We start from the raw sequence: 16,992 nt of genomic DNA, 5'->3' as shown, positions 1-16,992 counted from the left end.
TTAAAAAAAAGTTTCTCAAAATCATATTTTTCATCTACACAACAAATATCAAATCCGTAAGTACTGTGGTTCTCAAGATATTTGGGTGGACGGACGCCTCACAAACGGACATACATACATACATACATACGATACATACATACATACAGACAGATTGACGCCAGACGGATACCCATCCCAATAGCTTCAATAGACTATAGTCTAGAGTAGCTAAAAATGACAATTTTGTTTTGCATCATCTATCCTCATTTTAAAATGGCATGGGTTGACAGAGCAAAATTAAAATGCCTCGCGTAAGAACTACCGTATATTGCCAAACAGAATACTTGTTTTGTTATATAGTATTTAAAGAACATAAAAGGTAAACCCAACCAATATTTTAATCTTTGGTTAAAAAATTATGTTAAGTTTAATAAATATTTGCAAACAAATGATTTTTGAGCAAATTACAACTGTGTTGGGTGCAGCGCCCCCTTCAAACATGTAAATTTTTTCTACCTAATGATAAAAACATACCGGTATCGCATGATTTGCTGCCTAACTTATAAATGATTGTGACCTTCATTATACATTGTGACTTGATGCATACGGTGTCTGTAGCTTGGAAAATCAGAAGAGATGCAAATTTACATAATAATAGACAATTTGCATATTATTTTGTTGTGAAAAGGTATTCTTTTGTATGGTCATTAGCATGTGAATACATTGCTTGACAGAAGGGCGACCAATCCTATCACCAGTGACCATGTGAAGAACCCTGGAGAACCCAGTATCCCAAAATGCCAGAGAGATCCTACACTAAAAACTGGTGAAACGAAGTTTAAAAAGCTGCGGCCGAAAGGGAACACTAAGGAACAATCACTGTACAATAATACTGGATGGATTACATTCAACGGTCAATGTCATTGTGATTGTAACCATCAAAGCTAGCTTCTTTTTTTTCAACGATCCCTGAAATAATTGGATGTCGGTTTCACTGCTCTGTAGATGGCGACTTGGTCACATCCCTGGGGAGTGTGCTGATTCCAATCCAATTAAAGACACTTTCTACTTTGAATCGCTTCAAATCCCAGAGTCCAAACCCTCCGAGTAAATGCAGTACAAAGCATTATCACATGATGGAATGGGTTCACAGAGGACGCTACGGTACGTGCCACTCAGTGACTGAAGGAAAATGGTAGCTCCTTGATTAGGGAGCCTACCGGTAAAGTCACGATGCTTTGTGAGCAATGTGTTCTTCAAATTGCGGTGCCAAATCCACAGAGTTATGCCATACAAAGCATAATGGAATGGGTTCAAGGAGGACACTTCTGTAAGTGCACTGAAAAAAATAGGGTAGTTTCTTGATTTAATAGGGACAAAGTCACAATACCGGTACTTTGAGAGAGATCAGACGTGGTTCTCTTTTGTTCTGTAATTGGAACAGGTTTCCTGTGTGGTCGGCAGTTGTCAGAAACCTGCTATCATCCAGTTTGTAAATGTGGCACACTACAAAATATAGTTCTTCACTCACATAATCCCTAATATCTGCAGCAAAAAAATTTGCATTTCAAAATTTCATCACTTGTAGAAAGTGTGCACTTACACATGTAATAGGCTCATCATAAGATGTTAACCCTTTGAGAGCTGTAATTTTTCCAACCAAACTTTTAGTGCAACATTTTACCAATTTTTATGAATTTTTCTATAATTTTTTCTATGATTTTGGACCAAATGGACATCACATTTCATTGGCTATAGTTTCATCAAAATTATTGCAAAAATCTGAGAAAAAATTGACTGGCATATATTTTAGAAGGACGTCGAAATTGACATTGGCACTCAAAGGGTTAAGCAGGCTTGTCAGTACTGGGAGGAATTGTCTTAAATGTTATTTCATTTGATTTAATTTCCTTTTGGTGTGTTTTCCAAGTCTTTATTGTCAACTTCAGAATTTTTATGTCTTTCATTTATTGTAATGTACAGCATGTAATTTTCCTTGATACATGTTATGTCTTGACCTTCATGAAAAGAGGTTTTCAAAACTAATAGAGTTATCAAGGTCAAGATTAACAGTAATAATATCAAAATGGTGTGAATAGGTGCAAAACTTCAACTTCAAGGCTATTTCAAGTGGATACAACAATAGGCCCTATTCATATTAAAGATGATATAAATTTTTTTTCTGGTCTTTTTTTGAGCCCCAAACATTTACAATTACAAGCTATTACAGCCATGTCTGGGCCTTCTAAACCCACCAAACACACAGACTAACCAATGAGCTGCTTGGATATCAAGCAACACCATACATGCTTTGACCACGAAATCCACCGAAATTAAAGGCTTTTTGGGCGATCCCTCAAATCACCTTTGTTAGTCCCCGCGGACGCAGTCCGGTGGGGACTTACAGATTGGGGCCCATCGTTCCGTCCGTCTGTCAGCAGCTGTTTCTCTGTCACCCCTGAGCCAATATTTTACAAACTGTGTGCAAGGATAAAGTACTGTGGCTACATATGCATGTCAATTTATTATGCGATACAATCCAATATGGCTGCCAGGTGGCCATTTTGTTGCGATTTTTTCATGTATTTGTTCAAACCATAACTCAACTATCCCTGAACTGATTTTGTTCAAACTTGGCACACAGACATTGTATTGTACGGTAGTGTGCATGTGCATGTCAATCAATGGTATCATGCGATCCAATGTGGCTGCCACAGTTTCTGGTGTGATGTGATCCAATATGGCCGGTGCGATGCAATCCAATATGTCCACAAGGCGGCCATTTTGTTGCTTTTGCAACATAATACATTAATAGCATTGCCATGGAAAACACAAACAGTCATAACTTTACTGTCCCAACTACACAAACATGACCCCTACAGACCACTACGGTACTGTGATTTCCCAACATGTAACAAATTCACCCCTCTCCCCTGTAATGAAGCTACCAAGCATGTAATTCAATCACCGTAATTCAAACACCATAATCCAGCGGGGACTGTGTCACCAGCAATGACTTGTTCTAGTATGTAAGAGGATTATGGAGGTGTCATAGCCTTTTGTTTTATATTGAAATTTTAATCTAGTAAGCAAATATTTTTATGAAACAATCTGGCGCTGACACAGGCCTTTAAATGTGACAAGTTTCAAAACACCTAGACTACGGTACACCGTGTAATTTTCTAAAACCGCAAATCTCTGACAATAGAGTAAGGAAGGTAGTACTTTAGCATTTATTTCTAAACTAAATCACAAGTTCACGATCAGTTAAAAAACGCCACAGACAGCATGCCAGATTTTGGTGCATACAGTAGTTCACCCTAAAACTTTCCTAACATGCCTGTTCATAGGAATAAAGTGGTGGTTTAAAGTCTCTCCATTGTATCTAAAGTGTCTCTGAGTGTCACTCATTATCAATGAAAACTGACTGCACAGTATCATGCATAGTATAAACTTTACCTTGTTTAGTATTATCTGCAAATATCTGTAAAGAAACGCCCAAAACAGCCCCACCTCACAAATCTGAGATTTGTTACATCGTTGATTGTCCCAATCATCTTAAAGTGACAAAGCCATTTTCATTGTAATCCTTGTCTTTGCTAGATCATCATAGATGTACCGATAGAATTGAATATCCGTTGGCAGACAAGGCAAGATTACATGATGCTATTAGCATCAACAGGTATTTAGATGGGTTTTTCGCTTCATCAAAGACACTGTTGCTGATAGTATAAAAGTTGCAAAGTTTCTGGCTGCGATTTATGTGTTATTGACCGAGTTTGAAAAGAGTGTGGAAGTGGACAATAAAATAAGAGGTTTACATATCTAAACGCATTACAATAAACTGTAGCCTTTCATGGTTTAACAAATTGTGAAATGGTACACATTGGTCAAAATTAATGAAGCAGTACTGTTACAGTTACAAGTAAAGCCATCCTCAACAACAGAGTAACCTGTCAGCTGACTGTACATACTGGTAGGATTTACAGATACTATTAGTAGTACCATTTCACAGAATTCCAGGTGACTCCATGCAGATGTACCGGTAGTGATGGTTCTAGCTTACACAAGTATTTATGCCATCATGCATTAATTCTTCACCTTGTCTACTTTCAAAAATACATTTTCTGTAAATCGTATGAAAATTATGCGTACTTTGTCCAGATGAATTGAAGTGCAAATATTCTGCACTTACATGTTCGTCAATATGTCAATATCCTTGCATCAACTTTTGATGAAATCACACTATTCCATGTACGGGAATAATATTGTATCTCTGGATGTGAAATCTTCTCCATTACGATTGCCATAAGATAGCCACATTGACTCTCATCAAAAAACATAACTTAATGCATCACATTTTGCACAATTGGACATTTGTTTAACAAACAGTTAGAAATGCACCATTGAGCAAACCCTTACATGTCCTGCCATTAAAATTCTGCCCCAAGACATCTTGATGACCCATATAACATGTACCTACATAATGAAACTGTTACCTTTAAAAATTTACCTTATTCAATGAGAAGAAATAATTTCACTTCTCTGATGAAAAACAAACTGATAACATACCAGCAGATGGTATCTTGCTATTAAAGATGCAACATACATACTGCAATATGAATAAATGCACCAGTACATGTATGTACTTCCTTGCTGATTTAGCAAAATGGTAGTTTAAGAGATTCAGTCCAGTTGGGGCACTTCCTGACTTTGGACCAAGAGCATCCTTACAAGACTTCAATAATCTTCCAGACAAGCAACATGACTTATACATACCCGGTCCTGTCTACAAAAATATTACTTTTAGAAATCAAAGAAACGATAGAAAGGCGTACTATGATGAAATTTTAACCCTTTGAGTGCTGTAATTTTTTCCCATCAAAATTTCAGTGCAAAATTTTACCAATTTTTATGAATTTTTCGTAAATTTTTTGATAATTTTGGACCAAATGGACATCACATTTCATTGGCTACAGTTTTTTAACAAAATTTTGGCAAAAATATGAAAAAAATTGACTGGCATATATTTTGTAAAGGTGACATGAATTGACCTTGGCGCTCTAAGGGTTACAGAAACACACACTGTAGCATCAAGAGTGCATGCATTCAGTTCAGATGCTCGTATTACATACAGCTCATATAAGGTACTATGAATATATCGAATAAATTCCAAAAGTTTAAACAATCACAGGTTTTACACAAATTCCAGTGCACGGTACAACATTTGGAATCAAATATCTAGCGTCAGAGTATTATCATACCAGTAGTCAGTGGCATTTCTAGCTGATCAGAAAGTGAGGTGCAGTCACGCTGGTTTAACATTTACATCTCAAATTTGCAGCAAGCTTCCAAAACATTTTATCAAATAGCAGTACAGTAAGGGAATCTCCAAAACCAACACGTACTTCAACTCATGGTGCTATTATTTTTCAGCCATTATGACAGATGTGAAATTGAACTCTAGCTTATGCTACTTTTTGAATATTTTAACTTTTTGGAAAGAATGTTCCTTTGTCAAGTCTGGTGAGCGGGCCGATCATACCGATAATATGGAAAATACATTGAAGAGGAAGATTAATCAGTATTTAATGAGTGAATGACGTGAATTACCATATGGAAAAAGTGCAAAGTGTCTTGATAAATGTGTACATGCCAGCCATTAATAACGGACCATGTGGAACTAAAGTGTTGGAATTCTCTCTGTGTAAAAAAATATCTTGAAAATAAAGTCTACATCCTGTATACCATAGCAGTATACATGTACATATACACATTCCCACGAGGTCAAATATTATCGACACGTATCTACTGGGGCTGTTTTCAGTTAATAACAAGAGTGGTAGGATGTATTTTGAAGATGCTGGTACTGTGACATTTCATAATCCAATTGTACACTGCAGATGTGTCCTTGAAAAAGTTATCAACATGAAAACCCCTCTCTCATTGCAATTAAATACACACTTTGTTGAGGAGAACACTTCGAAACAGAAATTCCTACCTGACCACACTTGATGAATTGGTTAAAACCTGGAATTCGAATGGACAACAGTACTTAAGTATTAAGTACATGTATTCGCTGAAATGCAGATAGCATTATGGGTATTCCTGTTCTGAGTGTTCATGCATTTACTGGTTTGTACCGTGCTATGGCACCGTCAACGTCCTTTTTCCATACTCTAGAACACCGTTGCAGTCAGAGTGCCACATTTCATTCCGGAGTAGGCCAGACTGTTTGACTGGAAGGGCAAAACTACCATTGAGCTGGCCTCCATAGAAAGCATTAATGCCTCTTTCAATAAATAGGGAAAAAAATATTGCATAGTTTTCATGTAAAACAGGCACATTTTTGTCACCATAAATTGTAATTTGCTCGGTTTGACGTCAGCGCTGGGCATGTTTGTTTTGCAAAAGTCAAATTACAAAGCAACTGTGGATTGCATTAGAGCGTTTACCCGCATCATATAATTTGTCTATCAACATTGCCTGCTGTGTAAAACTAGCTGTACTAAATCTAATTTTCCGATCTAAATCTAAAGACAAACTAATTTTCACTGCAAGTTTGTCAAATCAATTATTCCCCCTTTGTGTCGCTCTGTCAGAAACTCACAGACATTACACAAATATTAGTCAGTCTATTTGTTGTAACAGTCCGATGCAGTTTGCGGTGATAGGCTTCTCTGCCAGTTTCTGTAACCAACGTGTCAGGTAGCTGGGGGACTGCAGCTGGAGGTTGCACAGTATACAATGGGATTCGTGGGGGTCGGTCATCACCCAACAACACCAAACAAAGCATCTACTGTAATGTAGATATACCCACAGGGTCCATACACTCAAAGTCACCAAAAATTCAAAATATTTCATACGCTATTTTACATATCATTTTTAAGATGTCATGAATGATTATCTTGTCAATTTTGAAAATTGTGGGCAAATTGTTTTCCATGACTTTTGCAGGACTCTATTTTTATACGCTTTTCCAGGACCTTCCGTGAAGCTGGAAAATTAAAGGACTTTCCAGGAGAGTACTGACCCTGTAGCCATAAAAAGATATTGTTTGAGAGCTTCAAATGTACACTTTATGCAATAGAACTGGGTACAAACAGCATAAAGCTCAATTTGAAAGTGAAAGACATAAACTTATGATCAAAGTTTTCTTCAGGAATCTTTCAACCATTGTCTTTCAAAATCAAGAATAAAAATCGGGGGTCACTGTGCAAACTTTGGTACAAGAAAAACAAATAACCCAAAACTTTCTAATATTTAAAATTCAAAATGGCCACCATCCCTGTGTTACTAGTAATTCTATGGAGAAAAATAAAATTTTCAAATTTAAAAAACTAAGACGGTGAAAAGTTTTCTTAGACCAAGAGCTTTAAAATGAACCCCCATAAATGGTAGATCAGAAAAGAATTGTAAAAGTTTGTCCCCGACGCGTCATTTACCTTTACATAGTCAACATGACAATACAGTAGTTGTCAACAAAGCCTGTACATACTGTACATGTATAAAAGTGTTTTGCCTAAATGTTATTGTCAACAGCTGAATTTAAGTCCAGACTTGTATACCTTTTTCGACGGCAATACAGCATTGTCTGCATGTTGGCAAGGATGATACTTTGTGTTCAAAGGAAGAAGCTGATAGAAATGAACAAAATAAAATTGCCTTATCATCAAAAATCACAGCCGCTCTCCCCAATTAAATCTGATCTGAAACATTTACCATACAGGAATGGAGCCCATCCATGGCTGAACAGAGACTGTGTCCTCCACACCTTGGAAAAAACAGGTGATGGCTAATTTACATAACAATACATAATTTACATATTCTTTTGTTGTGGAAATGTATTCCTTTGCATGGTTATCAATATGTGAGTGGCTTGCTTGATAACAGAGAGGTGGCCAGTCCCTGATATTCACTTATGGAAAACGCTGTGAAAAACATTGCAACATTGTGTATCTGAAATTTACACTGTCGTGTCTACTTTTGATATGAAAGTGTGATGGATAGCGTTGCGGCATATACAATCAATCAATCTTATATACAAGTCTTTAAATTATGAGTGAGCAAGGTTTGATAACAATCAGAGACACACTACGTGAATTGTATAGTCTCGTCTTTTCTGTCAATGCCCTCCAGTGTTACAGGTTTGATATTCCGCTTTAATCTGGTTCTTTTATACACAGCTAGCGCCCATCTTACTTTATAGTTTTCGTATCAACTAAGATTTTGGAGAAAAGGAAATTGGCCTGTGTCTGACAACAAAGTGAAATCACTTGTGGAGTGATGTGTCAACGCTGAGGCCAAATGAAGCAATCACAAGGTAAAGAGAGTGTGTACACTCTCTCAACAGTATGTCACATGGCCACAATTTTACCTTTTTTCTCCACGCCGTATAACCCCACAGACAGACAGTCATGGCCCCCTGAAGGAATCCATCAACAGCAAGTCTGTTGCAGTGTACAGTGTACACGAGACAGACAACGTGATCTCTGAGTATGTATGTATACAAGTGATCCGTAAATGTCCAGCAATCCTGAGTCTATCACCACAGGAGTAAACCATTCATCAAATCTGTACACGCTTCGAGGAACATCTATACACTGTGTGACTAGTCGGTTCTCTTTGGCTTCCAACTTACAATTCCCTAATACCTTTTTTCTCTTCTAGGAGTGAATCTTTTGATGAAATTTTCATTGAGATTTCCAACTTCCTGTCCATCAAATTGCAAAGCTCACATGCACACACTTAACTTGGCTGTTGAGTACCACAGATTAACAGATTATCACGCCTAGATTATCTTGTTCATATTGAAGAAAACACCAGGATCTAACAAATTCGGTCTATCCACAGCAATGAATACCACTCTCAATTATCAAGCATGGTACAAAAAATGACTGCAGGCAGTAAACCTTTGCACATGTACAAATCCCTCTAATTGGAAAAACCTCAAGGAACATTTTATCAGACTGTGTGTTTACACCAGGCTGATGATGGATTGACTTAGATATGCCTGGCTTTGTTTTCACACTTCACACAACACATAAAGATGAGTTTTAACATTGCGGATTATCTGATAAGTCTTTTAGCAACCTGGTAATCCCTGAATGACCTTCCTAAGGCTCACAGACACATTGATTGCACATCAAAGTATTAAAGTGTGCATGTTGTATTTGACACTAATTTATGTAAATTTATGCATCCATGTTTTACAAAGCTCCATTCGCTTCAAATTTTTATATAGTCTCCAGTGTATTTATTTTGTTTGGTGAACACACACAATCTTGTTCCACTCTAAAAATTATGTCGAATTGCCCTGTATTCAACTTGTCCTCAGAGCCTTTATGTAAATGTATCAATGTTATGTCTACGATCAAATTTGTATCCGGACTACGGTAGACTTAATTTATCAACAACAACATTTCATATTGTATACAATCTACTGTGTTTGCTAGACCAGCATTTTATATTTGAACTCACTTGGGGGGGGGAGGGGAAATTGTTTTCCTTGCACAAACAGAAATAACAAAAATATCAATTGCAAATTATGACTTCTGTCCCTTCAAGAGATTTCTCCATAACAGAGAGCCATACAATGTATATTCACAGACATATAATACTGTTCTGTAAAACATGAATAAATCAAGAATCAACGTACACGTTTCAGGACAAAGATAAAACATAAATAAAAGTGAAAATAAGTTGTGATAGTTTTAGCGAATATTTGTTAACTTTTCAAATCAGTTTTTAAAAATTTAGAATCACAATACGCTGCTGTGATGCGGAATACATTCTTCTGAGGTCGACTGCATAAAATCTCATGGATACGGTCCCACGGATGATTAAATGTGTTTTGACAGATGAATGAATGATTGAAAAATATGATAGGTGGAATAATTTGATCATTGTTTGTTCTCTCTTGTTCTGTGTGTAAACCTCACCTGTACACCAAATTTGTTTCCTTTTGCATTGTTGTCAGTAAACAAAAAAAATGATTGATGATTTACGCTTTGCTAACCAAAAACAAACTCTATATATCATCTGTTTATATAAAGGGAGCTAAATTAGGAAGATCGTTTTCAAGAAAATATTGATAAAACTGACATTTACAACTGCCTACATATCAAAACACTGAGTTCTTTTTTCATTATACTTGACACAAATATCCGTGTAATTTCCGTTTCTCCCTAATCCTAAAATGGACATAAATGCACGGTTGGCCACACATGTGGTACGGTCAGTGTATAAAACACGGGCGGGCAAAATACCAGAAACCGTATAGTGTCCTCCCACTGATAGTGCTATGCGACAAGAATTCCATCTGTCACCGGTGACAGCGGAGGTCAACTATGCAAATATCCCCTGATGAGGATTCCCTCCAAAGAAAGTATCATCAAATTCACAGAATAATGAAAGAAGATGGAGAGTGATTGCAAAGCAGGAGTGATGGACTGACTGCATAAAATTGATGATTACTTTGGAAAACGAGCACGGTCAATGTGAAGCATCATCCATCACTTGGCTGAATTGGTTTGCATACTTGTGAATAAACTCAGCTGTATTTTACAACAAGCCGAGCATACCCATCGTCAGGATGATGACTGCGATAACCAAAGTCATATGGAAGCATTAAAACATTTCCTCGGCACAGATTCGTTTTTTCCTCTACCCACGATATTTCAATTTTATAAGCTTTGGGTGTGTACCCAAAAAAGGGAAGACAGGAGGAGAGTGGGCCAAGACTGACTAATTTTACATATCAATTCAAACCTAGGGGGTCCAGTTGATTTACAAAGCCTCGGAAGGCAAAAAAATATTCATTTCATATTAAAGGGGGAAGTTCACCAAGAACACGATTGGAACTAATTTGGGATAATTGGATTGTGAGGAAAGGTCGTTTTCACCTGCAAATGTAAGCTCATCTGCTTTTCTTTTTAAGTTACACTTGCTTTTATGAGTAATTTGCAATATTGTAACATTCAGCTATATCCTACCACTTTTGAGAAATTTGAAAAATATGAAGATCCAATTATCCCAAATTAGTTCCAATCATATTCAATTTTTACATATGTCTTCGCTTTAGGGTCACTTATTCCAGAAAAGTCATTTTCACCACTTATGACTCGCACAATTTTTTACATAAAAGGATAAAAATAGTGGTGGAAGCCGCATTTTAGGGCTTCATCAACTCACTGTATTTTTGAATCGTAGGGGGAAAAGCTTGCCGCTTTCATGTCGTGATATGGCAGGGACCATCTTCCAAAGGGTATGGCATTGTCACTCATGTTCACACCAGGCTCTGCATATTTGCATGACTATTATTTAAGTTGTTGGTGAACTTCCCCTTTAAAGAGTCAGCTAAGTGTACCGTATGAGCTCAAGTTCACCGGAACTGGAAAGTTTGTGAAAAGGATGTACATTCCAAGTAAATTGAACAGTAATTAAGGTACTTCAGGTGTGCCACAGAAAAAGATACGCAAAAGTTGCTTTAAAGAGAGGGCAACACAGGGTTACAACATGTTTGCGTACATGAAATAAATTGACTCTACGGGGAAAACTTCAGCAACAACAGTGTCTAATAATGGGATGACAGAACAAAAACATATTCTACATACACTAGACAAGTGATTGATGGTGTGTGGAGGCAATCTAATTATTTTCGGTTCTTTATTAATATATTACCAGGGGAATGACTTCATGATGCCTCAATGAATGAATACCTTCCCTGTCAATGTGAAATTGCATTATTTATTAAAAGCCTGGCTGGGTATTGTTCTGTTGAAGAAAGATCTCCTGCATTTTTCACTGGTTGCGGTGATGAAATGTTATTAACTGACTCTTAATTAGTGTGAGTGTAGTGTTAGCTAACTGACTGATGTCTAACTCACCTGACTGCTGACTCGCTGACTGCATGGCATGTCTGGGCACCTGACTGCTCTAGATGTACGCCATGCTACCAGGAGAGTGAAAGCGTGTGGCACAGATAGCCACAGGGCTGTTAGTTACACCATGGAGTAACAAACTATAATATTCTTAGTGAGAAGGGCATCTTCTTCCTTTTTCTATAACTGCACTTTTCTAGTAATCTGGAGGCACTGATAATTGTTGCCTTTCTTATTGTAATGTTATTGTTGTTGTTGTTGTTGTTGTTGTTGGAGAGGTGTGTGTAGGGCAATAGTTTGAAGACCCCGATGCACGTGCACACCGATACTTGCAGCTTTCAAAACTTGATGAGCAAGTGTCGTCGCTGATCTGTTGATCCTTTCCCACTACGGTTTGGCTCAAAACCCACTATTATTATCTATGACTACAGTATGGTTTGGCCCAAACCCGTTGTTATCAATTGTGAGTGAGGACCATGTTTAACAGGGAATCAGGAGTGAACAGAATAAGATAATGTCTTGTAACCAATTGAGCTACTGAATAGTTTGAATATCTGACAGTTCATTATCAGACTAGATTACTTAAAGGCCTGCTTCGGGTGTCAGATTGTCTTGCCAGAAAATTTACTCACTGGATTACAATTCCAATCGAAGACAAGAAGGCCAGGGCACCTCCGTAATCGTCTTACAGACAAGAACAAATCTGATCCCTAGGATCATTGTCACCTGGCTAACTGTCATGAAAGCTAACCTGTCCTCAAACCAAACCATCTACGTATTTGATGTACTTCTTCCTGATCACCTCCTGGTCGGGCAGATAATGCAAGTTACGATAAATTACAGTTTATGATGGCAATTTTACAAATCCATGAAACTCTTCACAAAAAAAGAATTTAGATTAATTGTTCACATTTATTCGGTACCATTTTTTTTGACACAGCAATTGGAAGAAAGCGCAACCTGGACAGAGAAAACATTCGGAAAACTGTTGATCTATTTATGAATCCGCTGAAGAAAAACTTTATTACTGAAACATGATCATATAAATTTGATTAGATGGTATAGAAACGAGTATATGGGGACGGATGTACTTCAGCACATTTTTGTGAGCTCCTATTTCAATATGCTGAATGGAATTGGTAATTTTTTCCTTATTCAAGTCGTTCTGTATCATGTTTCAGGTACTCACAGCAGTTTCATTCTATTGGAAGATGCATATCACATTCCGGTAAAGTACCCAACATTCACAAAAATTCTTTACCTATATCCAGCTCGGAAGGAGCTTGTCATGATACAAAGAATCTTTAAAACTCAAGTTACACTCTTAAATCTTTGACGTCTCACCCATTGTATTTGTTCCTTTTTTAAACACTGCTGTTTTTTGACCTACTCCCAAAACCATGTCCAAACTCCTGGTGTTCAACTTACCATGAAACACAGCCTGTATACTGTCTGTCTAATTTTTAAAGGCGCTGTCGACAACTTCACAAGTTTAAGTCTGGACAAGAATTCATTTTTCGACATTAACGTTGAATATTTTACACAACATGTACAGTAACTAATACTTTGCTTTCAAATTACGGCATTGCTTGTTCTCCGGAACAAAATTAATCTGAACTAGATGGTTGATATCAAATATGCTTGCATTGTAAATGATAAATTAAGTGATAAATTCACAAATGGACTGAAACTGCCCAAAAACCCTGGTTAGTGGCCGCTCTGACTTGCTCTTTTCTATCTTTACTGGGAGATATCATCACAGTGAACATCTTGAAGTGGGTATTCCTTCAATAGATCTTGTTAATAAATCTTTTTTTTTCCCCTTTCGCCAACTTGAAGAAGGCCCAGGGTACCTAATTTTCTTTTTCACAATGAATAAGCCCTAAAACAACCATCTTACCTGCGTCATCAGTAATTTTGACATTTCAGGTATATGTGTAGGCATGGATCTATTGAGAGTGGACTGGGATCTTTACAGAGTACCTATGGGCACTAGTCAGAAGGTATACGATTAAATATCACTGGAGGTTTAATGTCATATCCAACGAGTACCATACAGGGATCACTTTCAGGCAGAAATGTGTAAGTTGTAGGACTGAAACACACAAAAATAAAAAGGAGGAAAAACTACTGTACATTTTTATATAGAAATTAATACTATTTAAGTAAGGAACCATCTCAGATTGTTGCATAAGTTCAAGAAAAAAATTCCTTCGTTAATATATCAAAACCCCCTCCCCTAAACCATAGTTAAAAAGTGCATAATGTTGATGCCTGCCTGAGAGTGCTATAGCTACTGAAGAATATGTTGCCCCTGACCATATTACATCGTCAAGTAATCAATCAAATTTGAATACTAACCACCGTCAGTATTACAAGAATGAGTTGGAAATAGTTACAGCAAAATTTGTCCATACGAGTGTGCAGTTTTTGTTAATTTTTACAGAGAACTTTTAATCAAAAAATAAAAGTGTGAAAGTGAAGTTCACTGATTGACTGGGGGTCAAATCCCCTCCGAATAAACTTCGTTTTTTGAACTTATACAACAATTTGAGACGGTCCCTAAGTTACCCCTTTTTCTGCCCAGTCTTCATCCTGCTAAGTATGTATAAAATGGTATTGACCCAAAATCTATTTTCATAGATTTAGCCATGTCTCATATGTACGAATGTGAAGTACATAAATGTACCTTCTGCTTTGCAGCTTGGGCCCCTAAAGATCTACCCAAACATGGCGAGTGTTACTCAGTCACTGAACTTTGCTGGCTGTATGTATAGACACTGCTATGTTTCAGAGACTTGGTTACAAGATAACAGCCCCAGCTTTTGGGAACCGTGAAAATGAAAGCAGTTTGCACAATGTTGATGCGTCTTTTAATAATACGGAAATAATATTATCTTACTTTCAGTAGCAGAAATACTTTGTACTAAACTGTAGTACTTTCACCAGTAGTGTTGAGACGTGTATGCGTGTCCACATTTTACAGAACTAGAGTATCGCACGACCTACAGCGGTATATCTCAATGCTATTACAAATCATGAGTGAAAGTCGGCCAGCGCGGCGGGATGACAACCACGACTTCTATATCGCAAGAAAACCGGAATATAAAGGAGGGGCATGGCCGATGGTACTTGCTCCACATGGCAGGAGATAGTTACCAAGCGGTTCACACTGATCTGACGATCATCATTACTGTACAGCCTAATACAGACTTCCTCGTTGACCTTTTCAGAACCCACAGAACTCAAACAGGGTCATCGTCAGTGCAGCTCGGTGAATAAAGAAGGCCAACGGAGGGAAACGGCGGTGTGCACATCGGCGGACTGGTGAATCTGAAACGACGATGCCTTGCAATTGCACCACAGATCGATGACTTTCAGTTTCACGGTCACTTCGACTCTCCACGGAGAGGTTCGTGACAGGTACTCCAGGAACAGTACAGCGAGTTTGCTTGTGAACTAGTACAACTATCAACACACATGTACTGCACTGACAAGGACATCGCGGTTCACTTCCTGAGATTTCGACACACAGTGTTCGTTTTATATTAAAAAAATGATCAAAGCAGTGACAATACTTACATCTTTTCACCATATTGCATGGATCTTCTTGTTCCTGTCCAGACCTAAACAAAATTCATACAATTCCGTGTACGTCCTCGCGCTACGCTGACTGCGATCGATCTGACAGTTTTATGACCTTTCACCCGTGTTCGTGCTTCCGATTGCGCATGTCTCGGACGCGGGGAGGGGTTTTGACTTAACACAGCAAATCGGGAGCAAATACTTTAATGATATTTAAGATCGATACTTTTTAGTATAATCGGAATGACAACGATTATCAATGTTAGTGTTTTGTATTAATGCAAACTTACATAGAAGTCATAGGCCTAGTTGCTAATAAAGGAAATTTATACATCCGGTTTCAAAATTTCAGAATCACTCTAGGCCTACTTGCCATCGTAAATTTAACACCATTTTATTTAATCGTATGTATTCTTATGACGTTAACCTTTCTCCTGAGTAGGCGTTTACATGACAATGTATTTTATCACATTTACAAACGACTAAAATAAAACATATTTCAGACGATGTTTAAACACACTGTGTCAGCGTGAACGAATATAAATCTCAGACGTACATACCGTTAGATGGCGCACTTTGATCTAGCCCGCCATCTATAGTGCACTTATAGGTTATATGACAGTATATGCTGTGTATTACAGCAAAGTCTGTTTACCCGGTGTTATGTATTTCAGGATCGAAACTTATAATGCGTTATTCCGATAGCAAATACGATAGCTGTAGCATGAAAGTGATTACAATGTAAATGTTTATGTCAATGCTACATGCGCCGAACAAGGCCATATTTAGTCAGGCCTACTTATTTTGAGGAGGGTTCAAAGGGTTGTCACATGTTATTGAACTAAACAGTCTTGCCGACAAAAACAACGTTGCTCTTCGACATTTACTTGTATGCAGGCATAGCACCCGAATATAAACAGTGCGTAGGGGGACTGTGATACAAATATATGTTCGACAGGGACTTGATCATAACACCTGATATTATCTTGACGGGCTAAAATCTGCAATTTTTCCCATTGAGCTTATACTTTTTAGTTTTCGTTTCCGCGCAGTATATTGAATTGCATAATACAATATATTTGTGCATTTTTACATTATCATAGTTGACAAATGAATTAAAGTTGGCTAGTCAACATTAACACAGAACTTTCCGAACGCCGACAGCTAGGTTGAACACTTATAGCCGTTCGACATGATTTTGGGAGTAGAACGGGAAAACTGATTTGAAAAGGTAACAATACAGTAATGGAAAAAATATCAAAGTTACAACTGATAGCGGATCAAACGTTCGACCTTACTCCAATGTGGAGTTGGCCATTTTCAAACTACAAGGCCAGTTTTTTTTATATATTTTACAAGTACCCACCTTCAAATCTTCAGTTTTATGTCAAAAAATTAAGCGTTTCCTTCATCGAGATTCATGTAATTTAACATTGTACTGGATGGTCAAGTCTCAGGGAAAAAATTCGATCCACTTCCTTGTGCTGTAGGCCTAAGTTTGCGTTGCGAGGTACAACAAAATTCGTTATCAGATTATGACGAC

The 16,992-nt window shown here is 37.5% G+C and overlaps 1 protein-coding gene across 1 annotated transcript in view; it reads right to left on the bottom strand.

Annotated features, from left to right (window-relative positions):
• LOC139145398 (protein-tyrosine sulfotransferase 1-like) overlaps positions 1-15,591 on the bottom strand; it is a 100,018-nt gene extending 84,427 nt beyond the window's left edge. Inside the window, exon 1 of the mRNA XM_070716541.1 lies at positions 15,447-15,591. The gene's annotated coding sequence lies outside the window, so the exon portion shown is untranslated. The remainder of the gene's footprint in view (positions 1-15,446) is intronic.
• Between the last annotated feature and the right edge of the window lie 1,401 nt (positions 15,592-16,992).

Source organism: Ptychodera flava, chromosome 12, assembly GCF_041260155.1.
Source record: "Ptychodera flava strain L36383 chromosome 12, AS_Pfla_20210202, whole genome shotgun sequence".
Taxonomy (NCBI): Eukaryota; Metazoa; Hemichordata; class Enteropneusta; family Ptychoderidae; genus Ptychodera; species Ptychodera flava.
Note: the sequence above shows the minus strand (reverse complement) of the source record. Positions and strands in the feature narration are given on the sequence as shown.